This window comes from Caloenas nicobarica, chromosome 4 (genome assembly GCF_036013445.1).
Source record: "Caloenas nicobarica isolate bCalNic1 chromosome 4, bCalNic1.hap1, whole genome shotgun sequence".
In the NCBI taxonomy this organism is placed as follows: Eukaryota; Metazoa; Chordata; class Aves; order Columbiformes; family Columbidae; genus Caloenas; species Caloenas nicobarica.
This window is the reverse complement of record NC_088248.1, coordinates 45,668,283-45,685,540: the sequence shown is the minus strand read 5'-3', so window position 1 is coordinate 45,685,540 and position 17,258 is coordinate 45,668,283. Positions and strand designations below refer to the sequence as shown.

General features: G+C 38.2%; 1 protein-coding gene across 18 annotated transcripts in view; it reads left to right on the top strand.

Annotated features, from left to right (window-relative positions):
- The window catches only part of LOC135988609 (sorbin and SH3 domain-containing protein 2-like), a 158,212-nt gene that overhangs the window by 50,701 nt on the left and 90,253 nt on the right, over window positions 1–17,258 (top strand). Inside the window, exon 1 of one of the 18 annotated variants that reach the window (XM_065634683.1) lies at window positions 6,585–6,660. The exons of 16 other annotated variants lie outside the window; for them this stretch is intronic. The gene's annotated coding sequence lies outside the window, so the exon portion shown is untranslated. Of the gene's footprint in view, window positions 1–6,584; window positions 6,710–17,258 lie in introns of those variants that run through there. One more of the 18 variants, XM_065634682.1, reaches the window with a different exon arrangement.

The window sequence follows — 17,258 nt, the reverse complement described above, 5'->3', positions numbered from 1 at the left end:
TACCCTCTTGGCCTGCTGATCCTATTAGGGAAGGGTGGATTTTCAGCGAAGATGACTGTAGTCAGAGCACTAAGAGCAGCTGAGGCTGCCATGCCTTGGAGAGGAGATAATCTGCCTGGTGCGGTGCTGCCCGAGCCACGCGCGCTGCAGACTAAGCAGGAGCAGAGTCTTGCTGCCGTCCCTTCAGCTCACAACTGGCGTGGCAGAAAGCATTGCGCTGCTTATGGAAAATGTCTGGTCAAGTGATCGTGTGCCGTGAAGCGAAAAAGTCTGGAAATTGCTGCAATAGTTGTATATTATTCCATTATTTGAGACAGTGAGGTGACACTGTAGAGTTTCTGTATTACTTGGAATTTAATACCTTTTCTATGACTAAGTATTCTGAGAAAGAAAGCAAATTATAAAATAGTAAGCATACATATCTTAGCATGGCCACTAATCTTGCTTCTGGTGTCTTGTGGCCTTTGTCTGCATTGACTTCTTTCCTGAGAAAGTAAAAATTCAAAACATGCTCCCCTGCTTTTTCTTTTGTGTACTTTTAAAGTTGTGTGCGACTGGGACTTTCTGATATACCTTTCTCAAGTATGATCTGAACATTTCAGCTTATTACATGCAGAGTGAAAAGATTTTAATGAAAGGGTTTAATGAATCTCATGAAACAATTGTTTACATACAAAAAGCGATTTGCACATATGCGGGCTGGGGATGTTTCTGAATAGGACCCACAGTCATCTAATTAGATACGCATGGTATTAGTAGGCATTCGTAGTACTCACAGGACTAGTCCAAGGACAAGGGATCCCTGCTGAAAATTTTCCATTAAAAAGATAATTGCATAGCACAAGGCCTTTCTAAAAAGCCTGCCTGAATTTTTTCTTGTTTTTAATTAGGTGCTGAGATCTAGATCTAAAAAGACTGAAAATAGGAAAAAAAGTTTTCTTTCCTGGGTAGTAGAACTAATCATGCTGGCAGTGACTGAGGAATTGTGAAAAATGCAAAATAGGAGGTGCTTTGCTCATAGTCTTGTATTATGATCTGATAATCCTGGTAGAATTGAATGTTTGATATATACTTACAGATTATTTCATATTTTGCATTGCGGTATGACAGACCTACATCCAGTTAGTTAATAAATACAGTACCTATGTGTACCTTGTACTGGTACAAGGAGGTTCCAAACATTATTTTTTATTAAAATGAGATTTTTGCTAATCTTAATTCTCCATCAGCACCCTATTTGGCTCAACTCTGTGAAAACATGACAAAGGGTGAGAACACTGTCCACTCTGGTATATCCCTTAATGAAAGCGGATCAGAAAACATGGCTGGGTTGTGTGTTAGGTGGGAAAAGTGTGCTCTGTTTGCAACAACAATAACAAACAACAAAAGCAAAAACACAGCACAGATAAAACATTTGTTACTGTGAAAGAGGCTGTTAAATGAGTTTAGATGTTGTCACTGTGACTGGTAACATCAGCGCGAGTAACTAAAACTGAATAAGTAGTTAAAAAGGAGTTTGCACATTTTCAGTCAGGATTGGAGAGCAACCAAGGGAGTGATTGCTGGGGTACTTCTACCAGGAAATTGAGATAGGACCTAAAAGAGGTATAGTAAATTTCAGGAAAGTCAGGGAGGGGTACAGGCTCCTTATGAAAATTTTGACTACGTTGAAATAATTTATTATTCTCTGTCAGCATTATGAGGGAAGAGGTGTAAAGACTTAGCTGTAGCCTAGTTATGAAGGGAATGATAGTGTGCACAGGTGGAAATGTTCTAAGACTTAAACAATTGTGAGATGGTAGTGCCAGCACATAGTAATACTAGGAAGAAGTTGGAAAGAATGGTGTGAAATATGCTTTGGCTCTTTATATTGCCTTTCTTTTGAGCATGTAGAATGCTTACTGAAATAGTAGCTTTTATTTTTTGATGGGGAAAGCAGCTCCAGATTGAGTAACAACAATGGATCTCAAAGTACATTCAGCAGAATTGTAGGATGTAGGATAAACTTACTTCTCAAGGCCTTAGCAAGGACTGGAGGAGAAAAACAAAAAGCATGTGGCGTGGTTGCAAGTGGGACTTAGCAAAGATACATGGTTCTCCAGTCTCTGGCTGGTACAATTATAGCAAGGGGCAGTCACAGTGCTGTTCCCCTTGGGCTAGAATTGGGGAATCAAAAAGTCTCTGGACTTTGGAGGTCCAGGTCTTTGTGCGGGGAATGATAGACAGCTGATGCTTCCTGCACTTGCACAGCCCTGCACATGTATCAGTGTACATGTGTCAAGTATGATTTTGTGCTTGCAAGAGAAACCAATTCAGAAGACAGCCCAAGAACAGAACAAAACTTTGGAGAATTACTGATAGTCCCCTGTGGTATATTTGAGGTTTCACAAAGGTTTATTCTGAAATGCTATAAATATACAGAGACTATTATTTCAAGATACGTAATTAGCTAAAGATGCAGATAGCCACACAAGGGATATTCAAAAGGTGCCTATCCTTTAGCTGCCATTCCTGTCAATGTTCACAAGCTTTTGTAAATCCTAGGAAGGTACTTAAGTAACCCTTAAGTCATAAGTAGCAAAGTAATACAGGTATGTATAATTTTTACATCTAGGAGTGTAGTGCCTTGCAATAGTTGGCTCTTCAACCAATTTTCAGATAGCTAGGTATATATATGTAAAAATAGAGATGTCGGGAAGACAGGGATGGCCTTTGGATGTTAATTTTTCTCTCCCTTAGGAAAGAGACAACCTTAGTCACAGGTGAACAAATGTTAAGTCTGAACATATGGCAGTAAATAGGTACCATTAAATAAACAAAACAACAATTAAAAAAAAAACAAACAACAAACAAATAAAACACAAAAAAAAACACAAAAAAACCCAACACAACACCAAACCACAAATAAGGTCAGATATCGATGAGCAGATGGATTCCAGCTGGAGGCCATAAGAGCTGTGACAACATTTGACACCTCTACTGAGAAAAATGAAAAATAGTTAAACTACCTATTTCTGTCTCTGTTGTTTTCAAATGTATGTGATAACCTGTGATGTGTTTAGTCTTCCCTTCACCTTAACTGAAGCATTGTTTTAGTAGATGGAAAAAATGTGATTTTTTTTTTTTTTTCCTCCCATTAAAAACAGGCATAATGGTCTTTTTCTAAAGCTGGACAAAATTAGCTTCATAATTAATAAGTGCCTTAGATGTGTTTACTGAGATGAAGAAAGCAACTTCAGGCCTGAGTTTTAGTCATGTTTTGCCTGGGTTCAAGTCTTGCATCTGTTTCAGCTACCGATTTCTGGGTTGTTTGTATTTTGGGGAGGTTTTTCTGCTTATATTAATAAATTGAGAAAACAGTCACCGTCAAAAATCAACCAAGCTCCTTACATCACAAATGCCCAGTGAAAGTATATAATAAAAAGCTGGCTGAGACAGTTGTTATATTCCTGGCCATTTGCCCTTCTGTGTTAATACTTGCACTGTGGGCTCTTTACAAGGTGTGGTAGCTTTGGCAGGTAATAAATTAGCTGCAGCTGTTGAACATGAGTCTCAAAAGCTCTTGGCCAATGTGTAAGTGTGGCCAATGTGTTTGTGTAGCCTTTACAGGGGAGAACGGGAATCTTTCTGAATTTTCTCTGACTGGATACACCTCTATGGCCTTTCTGTCAGAATGGCTGGAATACGAAAACTCTTGTAATGCTCAAATTGGTTGAGGTAGGGTTATATATGGTGGCAGAGGCCAGTAATCATTTATCAAAAAGATGATCTGTAATCATGGGGTTTGATTCTTTTGCTTCATGTTTCTTCATGGACATCTCTGTAGGAGCTATTGTTTGCTAATGCAAAAACTGCTCTTAAAAAAAAAAATCACCATCTTATCTACAGTATACTTAAGCTTGTGCCAAAAATGAGCTTGTGCATATTAAAATTTTGTAAACACAGTATAAACAGATCCTAGTACAGATTCTTGTAGGTGAAACTTGGAAGTTGTGTTCTAAAGCTGAGCTTGAGAAAATGCAATTCTCCCTTATCTCTGCAACGTTCACTCTTACTGTACTTGTGACACACAAAGCCATTGTTTGGGATGCACTCTAGGGAATGGCTGAACCCATTCTTTTTCCCAAGCTCATTTATTTTTGACTGCCATTTTCTTGGTGAGATCCTCAAGGTCATTTTATGCTGCTTCCTGCCTTTTTTTTTTTTTTTTTTTAATGCAAAGCAAAAGAGCTACCCTTGTTTTAAATACTGCAGTGTGTCCCTCAATGTGTGGAGTAATACTATGCAAAGCTGAAGCTCTGGAAGTTCCCGAGCGCAGACAAGCTGATCATCTGTATTTCCAAAGTACAAAGATAGAATGCATGGAAGAGTTAAAATGTGGCTGCAGGCCCAATCTGCAGCTTTTACTAGTATGTCTCATTGCTGATCTCCCCAAACTCCATGATTTCAGAAGATATCTGTTAAGTTAACGTAATGGTTGGTGAAATTGAAATTTTTTTCAAAAGGTTTTTCTCTGTGAAGAGAGCTGAAGTGTAATCGAAACTGCCCTGTACACTTAAAGCAGGGATACTTGCTAATATACTTACAATCATGCATCTACAATTGAGGTAAGGACAACAGTAAAAATATTTCACTGTGGTACTTTAATGGGTTTCCTTCTGTGTATTTAATAAGATTAAATTCTGTTTGGATTCCGTGTCTTAAAATAAATAAAAGGTGCAACACTCAACAGTAGTAGCATATTTTACTAGAACCATGAACAGAATAACATCAATCATAGAATAAATTAGGTCATCTGGTACCTCTGGAGATCAAGTAGTCCGACCTCCTGCATAAAGCACGGCAAATCTTGAAGCCAGATCACGTTGCAGAAGAGTTTGTGTGGCTCAGCTTTGACTGTCCGTAAGGAGGGAGACTGCATGGCTGGGCCCATTTTCGTGCTTGACTACTCTTACAAAGTTCACTTTTTCAAGCACAACATTCTTAATCCCCTGTGTTGCAACATGTCTGTTGCACCTTGTTCTTCCACTGGCCTTTTCAGGAAGAAATCTGATTCTTGTGCTCTCTCTAGCTCTTCTTTAAGTGCTTGAAGATAGCAGTTAGATCGCCTGGGCTCTCTTTTTCAAGCTGAACATCCACAGCTCCCTCAGCCTTTTTGCATGTGTTCTGTGCTCTGCTGGACTCACTCCAGTTTTTCAGTATCCATCTAGTACTGAGCTGGTCAAAATTACATGGAGTACTGCAAAATTACGTGGAGTACTCACCAGCACATGATATGAGGGAAATGACCACTTCCCTTGACCTGCTGGTGATGCTTTTGCTGGTGTAGCCCATATGCAGGTAACCCTCACTGCTCTAAATGCACACAGCTGACTTGAATTCAGCTTGATGTCCTCCGTGGTTCCAGATCCTATTCTGCAGACCTGCCCCCACAGGCTATATGTGCTGCATGGAGCTATTCTACTCCTGGTGCAGGACTTTGTTTTTGTTGAATTTCATGAGGTACCTATCAGCCTATTCCTTCAGCATTGGAGGTCCCTCCACTGTAACAGCTACTTCCCAAATCTGGTGACCTCCATGAAGTTGAATTTGTTTGGTACTATTGCCAAGGTGCCTAATGACCCATAAAAAACCAGCTGCACTTAGTTTCAGGGAATGTTATTTTTGAATAAAGAGCCTAACTTAAAAGACTGATAACCTGTCTTTTTTAGCCAAAAGTACATAAAAATCCAGAAAGTTCAATACAAAATTCCTGGCAAACATTTTTTCTTGCTCCCTAGCGGAATATTTTGTTTCATATATTTAACAGAATGACACTTTGCCAGAGTTCATGTTGATTCTTTGTTCTAACATTGAGAAATGGGTCCAGGTACCCTGAGGTGCAGTCCAGTACCTAAAATCACATGGCTAATTTATTCTGAGATCCTTTATAGATGACTTGTTTAAAGGAAGCCTTAGCAGTCTAAATACAGTGAAAGGTCTGTTAGCATGTGCTCCACATTGTCCCTTGTGGCTACTGTAAGTTAGTTCATGTTTCAAAATTGTCACTTTTTTCCCCTGGGAAGAATTTTGTAGGCTCCTCTTGAGCACCTTTTCAAAAGCAGTGCAGAGTAAATGAATCTTATAAAACCGCCTGCCTTTTTTTGGTGTCAAACGCTTCCCATGTCTGTCTGCCTGGGAACAGCTACAAGAGCTGCAAAGATGAATCAAACCCGCAATAGAGCAGCACTGCTCAGCTCGCAGGGCTCTGTGACGGCTCTGACCTCTGAACGACTCGCTTGCTCTGCATCCATTGGAAGCTCCGAACAATGAGTCCCTGTCCAGCTACACCCAGCTCGGCTTCCTGCTGGCGGACTTGAAGGAAATCTGCCCGGTGTGGAACCGTGACTTGCAAAACATTCTACAGCAGCCAAACAGTAGTGGCTGAAGACAGAGCGATTTATTGGTGTTAATGCCCATCCTCTTCGTGTATGAGTCATACATGCAAAACAGTCTGAAATGAAATAGTTGCTAAACATAGTTAGCTGAGAAGCGTTGGAGTGTGGCTGTTCACTGTAATTCAGGTTTATGTTCACCTAGCCAAGCGTTCTTGGGGGAAGAAGCACGTGGTTTGATAACCTTCTTGCCACTGTGAGGATGAATTACAAACTCAGTCCTGTGGTGCATAACTTTTTATAAGAAAAATTTCAAAAGTATCATTTTGGCAAAGGTAGGACTGCTTTTCTGTGACTTTCTAAATCTCAAGTTTCTTGGAGTCCTCTAGCTTAATAGATGTTGTGAGGCTTTTTGACATAGCAACTTTCTTAAACAGCTTATCAGCTCATATATAATACAAAAATTCTTCTCACTGATAAGAGACTGAGATCAGTGGAGAGGGGAGGCTTGTCATCCTCCCATGTCTTGGAACAAGGCTGGCGGGGGGGGGAGAAGCGCTGTTTGTTTGCATATGTGGTCATGTTTATATAACAGGTGACATCATCAATAATGTATCAGTGAAGTCCTCAAGACCTGCTTCAGTTTTATAGATATGCTGATAATGGTTAGCTCTTAAGAAGAGTGAATTTATAGATTAAAAGTACAGGTGAAGTTCTTAAAATAAGCTGCTATGGTTAGGTTTTCAGAGCACAGAATTTGATGGAGTGCAGCAAGGCAGGAGCCTTGTTCATGTTTCAAGTACCTACTCCTACAACTGTGCTCACTGCATTCAGTTAAAAACTGCATTGTTTACTCCTGTAGAATATAAATCCTTAGTTGTGGAATTATATATGTAATGGGGAAAGACGAGTGATAGGTTTTGTTGCTCTGAGGTAACACAAAGAAAAATGCTTTGCCTCTGAATCAGGCTGTGTTCGTGTTGTGAATTCCGGAAGCCATTAGATGTACGTGGTGGTATGGAAATACTGCTTCCGTAATGGGAAAAGCTTAAAACAACACAGGAAATTTGCATGGATTTTGGTAATCATTGATATGTACAATGTATTTTGCTCTTGTAAACTATACTAAAAACTTTATTAATGCATGGGGGGAAAGAAAAAGGTTACAAAATTGTTTTCTGATAGTGATTGATAGTTGCAGCATTTTTTATACAGGTCACCTGAATTTCATAATAAGGTGATAATTTGGAGACTTTTGCCTGAAAATTAGTATAGAATTTGTATTAAATCACTGAACATGCTCTGTGTATGTTAAGAGAAATTCTGGTTCCTTGTTATAAGTGTATTTATCACGAACCAAAATTGTGAAGTATCTGAAATGACAAAACCCGAACAACTATTTTTCAGCCAGTAAACAGAATGCATCTGCTTTGTGGTGCTTCTGCAAGTCAGTCCTTATATGGCAACGTTCAAAAACACCACATGTACGTGCTGTATCCGTGTTCTATAGGCGGAAAGGTAGAACTTCTGTATCATCATAGTTCTGTCACCTTCCATTTGCTATGTGGTAATGTAACAATATATATTGTTCCCTATTAATGTTGACAGACCACTGCAAATTGTGATTTACCCAAGAACATTAAGTGTAGACATGTCATTCAGTGGATACTTGTAACTGACTTACTAATGTGTAGGAGTAGTTTGTATTTCTGTAGTCTCTTGAGGCTTAAATTAAAAAACACGAAAGCCTGAATTATGTTCAGTGTCCTAAGTGGTGAAAGGAATTCTGTAGCATGTAATGTCTATTTAAACGGGGCTTTTTTGTCGAAACGTTTTTAATAGATGTGTGATGACTAAGGAATAGGATCCTAAACTAGAGTGAGGGGGCACCATTGACCTCAGTTGAACTGCACTGCTTTATAACAACTGAGGAAATAGCAGGAAGTATTTGCGTTCTTCGCTGTTTCTAAGACTAGAAGATAGAGAAAAGAGCTCTGACTAGAGGACAAACAGAGAAATTTATAGGAGTCTTAAAGAAAATGGTATATTTTGGTTTGGAGTTTATTAGCTCTGATGACTCATTTTTTTTCTCTCAATTCATTTAAGTATTGATTCGCTACCATTTAAATGAGGCTGATACACTACTCTTGTGCAAAACTTTCGAGGCCATCAAGTTTAAACACAGTTTCCTTACTTACAGTAGAGGATTTGGTGCTGCATGCTTACACTAAGTGCAAGTTTTCTCCTTGGAAGAATCTAACATACAGCATTTAGTTCTATATGCATATAGAAATGAAGAGGTTTTATGCATGCCTGGGCAGCTTCTGTCCCAGTGCAAGTATTTAGAAGTAGTTTGCCCAATATTCACTAGAAATGGGGTATGGAATAACTGTCTTCTGCAGCCACTTAATTGTGACGGAGCATATGACTGAGATACATATTTGTGTCTTTCTTGCTCATTAGCTAGGTCATAGCTTCATCCAGTATCAGTACTTCTAAAATCTACTGAAGTGAAGCGAATGATCCAGTCTCTGAAGATGCTGGATAGAGCAGAAAGATTAACTGCATTTGCCAGCCAGCACTAAGGCCATGAGAGACAATAGGATGTTCAATATAAATCATAATTGCTAAGGGCACAAAGGAGCAGATACTTATTCTTGAAACCTAGCGTTCTGGTTCGCTTAATATTCAGAAGCATTCGCTTGTTCAGAGTTTGTGCACTTCATAAAAAGTCAGAGTTTTTTGGATGGCATGGCTCTAGTTAATAATTCACTGCTGATATGTTTGTAAGGTCTTATCTTCCATGCTACTATTTGTTTATGCTGGTGTCACTCAGCTGAAGACAGCTCAGAGCAGTCCTGCACTAGAGCACAGATCCAGCTTATAGATTGCCTTAGACATCACAAAGGATGTAACCACGTCTACTATGTGTCTAGAAATGGATTGTTCTTGAATGTGGCTTGTTTGAGAATTGCAGCCTTTCTTACTGAGAGAAGGAATAATAAATCCAAATGCCTTGAACTTGTGCTACATATATGGTAACATTAGGCAGGGGAAGAGTTTTTTTAAATATTTTTTTTCACTGGAAAAATTTATGTAAAACTTGATTTTGTGTCTGTCTTTTTTTTTTTTTTTTTTTTTTTTTTTTTTGGGTCAATTAGACTGACTAGTTCACTTTCCAAAAGCTCAGATGTATGGTAAGTTCACTGACCTGATCACTAGAGAGCATTTTATGAAGAGATCATTGTTGAGAATGCCTGCTTCCTATTGCCATAGATTCTGGGTAGTCTTGACTGTTGTTGCCTTCATTTACTTATTACAAAGGAGAGAACCTTAAGTTTCTCAGATTCTCTGCTGCATCTTTTCAAGGGCAATATGTGTATTCAGTATGCACGAACCTTTTGCTGAAGCTATGTGAATCAATTCTTTAGTCTGTTAAGGGGATCTGTCCTGCAGCTGTTTTTCACCTATGATCAAGAGAAGTTTAGAATTACAAGACAAAGAGGGGAGACCATTGAGAAAGACTTGGGAACTTAGTGTGAATTCCACAGTTGCCCCTTCCCCCACCCCAACAAAAGCATAAAACCAAATTTATCATTTGCTATTGCTGCAGTGCAACAGCTTGCTTCCATCCCAGAATGCTGAAGAGTGAAATGGAAATGCAGACTTTTCCATCCTTTTCATTGTGAGGAAGGTGTAGGGCTTGAATCTGAACAAGTATCAATGTATGCAAAAGACAAGAGTTGTAGTGCTTTGGATTAATTCCATCTAATCACATACCAGGTCTGTGATTTTGTCTAGAGCGAGTGGTTTAGGTATGTGTAAGACAGGGTTAAAGTGATCCTTTCACCAGTATTTCCCCTGAACTTCCAATTACCAGTAGTTTAAGAGCTTCTTGTAGCAGGTTTTGCATCTGAACAGTATTTTTTAATAGCTGCTGATGGTTTCATTTTTAAATATTGTACTTACAGGTTATGTAAATTTGGAAAAAATTATTATCCTATTCTAAGCTTTTACCCACCTTTCATATTTTTATGGATCTGTGTTTCAATTTAGTACACAAAATGTGTATAACACAGAAGTTGTATGGTATACTTCTTTACCACAATAAGTTTTTAAACAATTGCTAAAGATGGACGTATTATTTTCTTTATCTGATCTGTATTCTAATGTATTTAATAAGATGGAATAAATGTTTTAAAATACCAAGGCTTCATACCACAGTAAGAATTCTATGAACCAGCATTGTTTGCTTTTACAATATAACTAATGGATCAAATTTGATGGGAGCCGTCAAAGCAAACTAAGAATTATTTTAAGTAAAAGGTATAAAGCAAAGGTGAGTAGGGGAAACATTAAAAGATTGTCTCACTTATATCTGGTGTTTGCCTCATGGCTCCTTCAAGGTGACTAATGCTACACATTAAAACATGCTTGAAGGCAAGATACTGTCGCTGTATCAGTATTTAAATTGAGGTGAATCGTAGGGCAAAGCTACAGAGCTGAGTGGAGTTGCATAGGAAATTGTTACCTTGTTTTACAGAAGCTGTTTTGAAATTTCAGGAAGTTGTCCTGACTTCCTAAGCAAGTCAAAACCCAAACGTCAGTGTCAAACTTCTGTGAATAGAAAGACCAGATTAAGATAACTTTTTCAAACACATAGTTTTTGTTGCTGTTCTGAGATGATTTACTTTAAATTTATTTCTAAATAAAAGCTTAGATTAGGCTAAAAATCAAACAAGACAAGAGCCCTCAACAATTTTGCAACTTATGTGCAAAAACATTTTCCAGAATTGTTGCTCTTTTTTTTTTTTTCAATAGTTTTTCTACAAAACATTGGGTTTGGATGTTAATTCTGACCTGATCAAGAGATATACATAGTGTTCATTAGCAATGGTCTTACAAACAAGAAGTGTCCATTCTTTAGAAAGAGAGGTGATGCATAAGAAAAGGATTTTGAGTAAGAGGCAGGCTTCCAAGGGATAGGGCAGAATGGGATGAAGTTACAGCCAAAATACCCGAAAGTAGATGGGTGTTCACAGCTGTGGGTTTGAGATGAAGGGACTTTATTTAGTAGCTGCAGAACTCATGCCATTGGTGGTGCTTAGAGCAAGTGAAGAAGAGAAAAATAATCTGAGATCAGTCTTCAGTAATTAGGATAAGGTGCCAGGAAAGCCAGACAGAGTGGGGTTAGGGGCATTGGTGAAAACTGATTACAAAAAGGATTACAGCACTGAAGGAATGGAAGTAGAGAATTTCAGAAGAGTGTAGAATAGAAAGAAACAACTAGACATGCGTCAGTGATAATACAGAGCTCTTATTCTCTAAAACAGTTAGTTTCTCAAGAAGTAGATTGGTTCATTTTTAATTATTTGAAAAGGAAATTTCCTTTCAAGAGCAAATCGATTCTTATATACTATGCTTTGCTTATGCATGGACTTTAAGAATTAGCTCATTTTTTAATTGGAAGTGCTCTAATTTAATTTTATTTATATGTAGGAAAGAACATAGTACTACCTTAAATGTTACTGACCTTCAGATGAAGTATTTACATCACCTAGACCAATTGTAAGGTGACAGCTTTGTGGTGGTATTAAAATAGCTTTCTACATTTAAAAAGTTCCTTTTTTTTAACACTTCTAGATTCTTGTATGCTGTGTTTAGCAAGCAGTACCAGCAACTGCTGTAAGAAATGAAAAAGCAATTGTGTTTTCAGTTCATTAATTTTATTAATTTGACAGCTTTTCACAGATAGCCATTTCATTACTTCAGGAAACTTCAAGACTACTTAGCGTAATTTCTTTACTGGAGGAAGGAAGATGTCTTTTTAAAAACAATTACAGTGTGATTTTAAACCCTCTCCTCTTTCCTTCAGAAAGTTTGGGTGAAATGTTAATAACTGAAGTCACTCTTAATTCATTAGATCTGATTGAATGTTGGTCCCTTAAGTGTTCAGTGATTGGTCTTTAAAGAAGGGAGAAGCTTACTTCTCTATCCATCTGCCATACAGGTCTGTTTTACTCTTTCATGTGAATATTTATGCATTTTTTATGCAAATAAAGTTTGAAAATGTTGGTTTGGGGTGGAATGATTGTGAAATAGCAAAGTTCTAAATAATGTTGCTGTAAGCCAGACTATTAAATATAAAAATCATAAAAAAGCATAAGTAGAACTTATTGATAAGGTAAACAGTTACCATGTTTTCATGCCTATAGCCCTCCTTGTCATGTGAGTTTGGGTTGGCATACAGTTGAAATCAGTTGTGCTCTATGTAGTAGAGGACTATAATGAGCAATTAACAGTGGCTTTTAAAATTACACACTACAGTGCACTGTATGGTAGGTGACTGTAGTTATAAAACTATAATTAAGTGTGCGGGAATTGAGAACATCTGCTAAGGGAATGGCACTTACTGTTGCCAATTAAAAAAAAAAATCCTAATGCTGTGAAAAATAGCATTAAAATATTACATATACCAGATTAAGCTGAGGACATAATTTTAATAATTAAATAAACTGAGGGGTAGTTCATAAAGGAAAATATTCTGTGATGCTCCATTATGTTATCTATCCTTTCTGTTATTCACACTGCACTTGATGAGATTGAATAGCTGGTATTACAGCAAGGCATGTAACTGATCTACACATTTTCATGAAACAGATACCATCTCATGTGCTAGTGCTCCATGAGTTAGTTGAGTGACTCCCACAATGCAGAACAATGAGCCCTGACTAGCACTTAGAACTGTGGCTGCTGCAGGTACGTTTAAACTAGTCTGATAACCTCGAAGTAACATTTCATTTGGCGCCAGTAGTAAATCCATTCAGTCAATGAAGGATTCCTTTTGGCGTCAGCACTCCTGGGATGTACCGTTGGCTAAATTTCACTATGTGGTTTAGAAAGTAAACTAAAACATATTGTGGCGCTAACGAATCAAACCTTGTCTTAAAACTTCAAAATATTCAAGCATGTTGTTTAGAACGGCATTATTAAACTCTCTAAACTAGCTAACATAGACTGATAGTACCTATGATTAATGAAGTCATTCATTATTTCCTGTTGTACGACCCTGTTTCAAGTTACTTGTCAAAAGCTAGAGGCCATGATTCTACAATGTAATAGTTTTGTTCCCATTAAAAATTCTGGTCATCTGCAGTTTAGAAAAGTTAGGACTTGGTGGATGGAATAAACACAGCTTTGCTAGGAATGTGACTTTTACCTCCCATTACAAAAAATTGTGTGCCTCTGAAAAATCTGTCTGCAGATGCTCAGTAGGGATTTGGCAAAAGCACATGATCTGAAGATCCATTCCCATTGCACATGAACATAAAATTAGAATTGAGTGCTTGAATGCTTCTGAGTGCCAGGGGTAGTATAGGGAGTGAGTGGGACTATTCATTGCTACTGCAATGAATGCTAGAGCAAGCTGAAAATAAGATGACGGTGTTTGCTGTTCTTTCAGGGCCACTATAGACCAGTCTTTGAAGAGGAAAAGGCTGCCTGGCTTGAAGACTGAGGAAATAAGAGCAGTAGACTGTGACAAATTGCCTCTGACAGGGGAAGGGGGAGTTTGGTTTGGAGGGCAGTAACAGGAATACTGGGATTTGAGTTAAAGGGACAAAGGTGAGACTGGCCTGGAAGGAACCTGGGGCTGAGGGCTGAAAGCTTACTGTGGCTGCCTGACTTCCTCAGCTGAAAAGGTGGAGATTTGCCTAGTGACTCTAGAAAAGTGATTCAGGTGTCCCTGTGGTGCCAGATAATGAGACTCCAGCATTTCGCCTTCCTTGTAGAAGGAAAGAAAATATAGGTGACAGGAGAAAAAATTATATTAGTGTTGCAAAGGCTGCAGATAAGACATGCCAGAGTTAAAGCCACCTTTGCTGCTTCAGTTTGTTCCCTCTGTGTGAATGCAGTTATCTGAATAGTTTTATATCTGCTTGTTTTTGCTAATCTTTGGCCTCATCCAGAGCACACGCTGCATCTCCTCAAGGGCTGCGGGAGTGGATTTGGGTAAGGAATGGACTCAGTTGTAGACCCTTCAGGATAGTAGAGAATGAAGTAGGGGACTGAATACTGGTCCTGGTTTGTGTCCCTGCCACTTCGTTCCTGTGATGGTGGGCGTTGTGTGTTATTGTGGATGAGCAGGGAAAGCTCCTGCCCGTGCCTGGCTGGCAGGCAGCTTGTATTGCACTGAAAAGCCATGCATGACAGTGCTGCACAGATGCCTAGCCACCTCTTGGGGATGCCTAACTTTGCTCTGTGTTGGCTGAGTGCCTGGCACAAGCCTCTGATCTGTGAAAGTGCCTAGCACATACTTGCAATGAGAGTTCGATTAGCGCTATTAATGTTCAAAGTATTCTGGCCAGTTGGACCCAAAGTATCTTCAGTTCAGTTATGCAAAGTTACTGAAATCTTCAGTCTGTCTGTCACTTCAGTGAGGATACAGTGGCTTTCTGACACAAGTTAACTTGTTTGACATGCATAGCTGTTACAGTGATCAATGTTTAAAGCAAACCTCGAGGAGAACTCACAGTTACAAATGAGGTTCAAGGCTGGATAATGGTCAAACATGGTGTAGGTCCGTACAGGAAGAACATTGTTCTTTCTGTACACAGGCAAATTATTTCTGGGTTTGTGGGTTTTGTAATTTGTTTTTAGCAATCAAAAGTTTTATGTGACATCATTTAAATTCTTTAATTGTAGTTTATTAAAAATTACATGTACATGTAGATTACAGGTGAAAGATACAGGCATGTGAGTATGTACATATACTGGTGTTTTCTACATGTGTTTTCCCTGAGCTCTTTTCTCACTAGGAAATACCGAGGGTTATGCTAGGTTCAAAAAAAGACCTAGAAGTATTCCTGAGACAGGTCTTTTAATTCTGCAGAATCTGTGTGGTCAGTGCGATTATGTCCTCTTTGAGCTGAATGAGAATTCCATGTATATGTTCTTGAGGTTATTATGAATATATGATATGGCTAATAGAATAATTTTATTATTCAGCCTATTGTTCTCATTCAGAATGGAGAAGACTTAATCTTGTGTTGATAAAGCATGGTCTCGTCTCTGACCTTCACTGTCTGGAATGCTGAATCAATGAATTGAGTGATTTCTTTCTCATTTAAGAGCAGTAAGAATAACAAGAGTGGGAATCACATGGTAATGCTTTATCCCAACACTGGAAAATCAGATATTGTTCAGATTGGTGCATATAAAAGCTTGAACCGAGCAAGAGGTAATGAAATAGCATGATTAGTAATTAACATATTTAACCGAACAGTTCAGTATTTTACCCCATCAATAAGAATATATTATCTGTAATTCCTGGAGAAAACTGAGAGTGGGGAAATCAATCCTCTGATTACTAAAGTTAAATATGGTAATTGTAAATTTGTCTCTTACAGAAATGAATGCTACTTGCAGGCAGAAAATACAATCTTCATAAATTCTGAAATGTAATGGTTATATGGATAACAATTTCTGTAGTAGAAACTATGTATGATATAGATAATGGCTAGATGAACTCTTATCTAAAGAATTGTAGTAGTAATGATCTTGGGAAACATTTTAAAAATTGTTTATAACATTTTTATTTCAATAACGTTGGCACAGTTTTCTGGTTGTAGAATTTTGCAGTGATTTTATTATCAACTTGTTAATGTCTTCTCTTAGCAGCTGGTAGCTCTTGGAAGCTGCTATTTATCCAGTGATCAAAAGGGTGAGCAGGTATAGCTAATGAAACTTCAGGCATTTCCTTTGTATTTGATCAACACTTTTTAAAAAATCTGTCTATAATTTACTGTTTTTCTTTGCTATTTTCTTGACTGCAATTGCAAATATCTGGACCTCATGTTATCTGGTTAAACAATCTCTCTTAGGTTAGCTGACCTTTTAAAATCTCCTGACTTAACATTGTTTGCTATAGTATTTTTTTCTGTACTCTATTATATATGCTGTCATAGTACATAAGGACCAGCATCCCATTACTCTGTAAGACATACAGAGACAGATCTAAATTAGGCAGATTTCCCAATAATTTACAATCTAAAATGAAAAAGTAGCAGATGAAGGCAGCAACTGAAATACAGGGTATCAATGTTTATTGGTATTAGTACAAAGCAGCCTCCAGACACTGAGCAAGGGCTATGTCTTTGCAGAGACTGGGATCCCGTGCTGCGGAAACAGTTGAGTGGAGATAGCCCCTCTCCAAAAGTGACAAAGGAGGATAAAAGAACACTAAACTCACAAAGGTGAGAAGGTCTGTTGAAAATCAGTGGCAGAGCCAGGTGTAGAAACCACATGTTAATGCCCTATTACAGGGGATAATCTGGTATACCATATAGTACCTGGCCTAAAGAAGCCTCAGAGCGTGTAAAACTGCTCAGTTCTGTCCTTTAAATGTCACTGAAAAGTTAAAATGACAGAGAAATTGTTAGAATTCATAAAAATAAGCAGGTCTAATTCTGTTTCTTTTAGGTGTATAACTAGATTTTTTTGGCCTGTGAACTCATGAGAATGGCTGTAAGTTTAATAGGCTTAATAGTGGACCCATTTAATGAAATCCGCTCCCCAAACAGAGCTTAACTTACAGAAAACGGGATCATAAATTTCCTGATCATTTTACATTGTGGATCGTTGGACAGTTTTGAGAAGATGGGACCTTTTCCCATGAGTGGTTTTCAGCAACAGGATTCAATAGCCATCGGTCAAGGGCCTGACGGTCTCTCCTGCTGTATAGGCAGATTCCATTTCTCTTTCAAAGCCTGATTTTTCTCAAGATCCTCAAGTTTTCCAGGTTATCTCAGTGACTCATACTCCACAATCAGAACCCAGAATGATAGAGCAGTCTGCTTTTGGAATTAAAATTGCGCTTTTTAGACA